Source organism: Colobus angolensis, unplaced genomic scaffold (genome assembly GCF_000951035.1).
Source record: "Colobus angolensis palliatus isolate OR3802 unplaced genomic scaffold, Cang.pa_1.0 Scaffold185, whole genome shotgun sequence".
Classification (NCBI taxonomy): domain Eukaryota; kingdom Metazoa; phylum Chordata; class Mammalia; order Primates; family Cercopithecidae; genus Colobus; species Colobus angolensis.
The window spans coordinates 404,675-406,407 of NW_012114988.1; positions in this window are offsets into that span (position 1 = coordinate 404,675).

Consider the following 1,733-nt stretch of genomic DNA (forward strand, 5'->3'; position numbering starts at 1 on the left):
TTTCACCATGTTGGCCAGGCTGGTCTTGAACTCCTGACCTTAGGTGATCCGCCTGCCTCTGCCCCCAAAGTGCTGGGATCACAGGCATGAGGCTCTGTGTCCAGACTGTTATTTTATTTTTCAGATCGTTCCAGCTTTGGCCATTAGGAGCTCTTTCAGATGAGCTCCTGTGTCTGTTTGACATGCCCCCATCTTTCTGTTTTTTGAGCATTTCCTTGCTTTCTTGCACTGCAAGATGCTCTGGAATCATCTTGCATTTTTCCTGCCTCAGTGCTAGAATCAGCCATTTCTCCAAGACTGGATGTGTGTATTTTAGAGACTGGATGTGCGTATTACTGCTGAGGCATCACTGCTTCTAGGCCCTCTCATCAAACAGAGGTGGGAAATATATATATACCACACACACACGTACACACACACGTATTTATATGTGTATACATATAGACACGCATATGTGTCTATATGTATACGCATATATGTGTTTCTATATATATACAAATATATGTGTCTATATACACACATATACATATAAATATATAAATATACATGTATACATTATAATATATACATGTGTGTGTATATATGCACCATACATGTGTGTATATATGCATCATGTATATATATGATTTTTAGGCAAGACACCAAGTCTTTTTAAAGCCTCTTTAAGGCTCCAAGCCCCATCTGCAAAATGGGGACGGTGATAATGATTCCTGCCTCATAGCCACCATGAAATGAAGTATGTAAGTGGTTGACACAGTGTCTGGACCATAATTAGTCACGAGAAGTGGTGGCTTTTATTGTGTCACAGCTGCACAGCCAGAGCATGGTGGCTCTTGCAAGGTGGGGAGGCCCCTGTCCCTTGAGGGCTGAAGGAACTCAGGCAGTCTGGGAATGGGATGCCTGTACTGAGTTGAGACCAAGGGACCTGCATGCTTCTTGCAGTGCTGAGTCTGCCTGAAGAGTGCCCAACTTGGCAGCAGTTTGGCAAAGCAGAGGAAGCAGGCTCTCCTGCATTCAGCCTGCCCTGGCACATCTGGAATCTGGCTGACACCTGAGTCTGGGTTAGACTGCTGGGGGCCAGGGGGCAGGCTTTGGGGCTGTGCTGCCAGGCAAGGAGGCCAGGGCTGCTCCCTAGGCTCACTTTCCTCATTCACCACCTGCTCCCTGCCCACCTGCCTAGGGGGTAGATCCGGGCCAGGCCTCTTGGGGGAGTCCCTTTCTCAGTGATGCTTGCCTCTGCCCATCAGACCCTGTCCTGGCCAAGGATCCAGGGTCCTGCCCCTGCTTGCCGCAGAAGGAGGAGGAAGCTGGGGGGTGGTATCTGCAGGACAGGACCTGGAGGCGGTGTCTGGGGCTGGAGTTTTGGCCCCTGAGGCTGTCTGCCCAGCCAGTCTCCAAACCATGATCCTTCAGGAGCTCCTCCCCACCCAGTGCCCATGCCCTTCTCTGCAGAAACCCTGCTCTGCAGAGACTGCAGGGACCCTGCTACCCCTCCTCACTCCCCCTGGTCCCCAAACTCTGAGCCTGTTGTTTAGAAGATTTTGTTCTGAAATGAAACTATTGAGAAAGAAACTTATTTGATTGTTCATTTTCAGGGCACACTGAGGTTTCATGTGAACCAGTGAGCTCTGGCTTCAGCCCAGCAGGCATTTCAGCTCTGCGGCAGACAGTGTGGCTTGCTTCTTTGTTGATTCCCTTCCTCCCTCCCTCCCTCCCTTCCTTCCTTCCTTCCT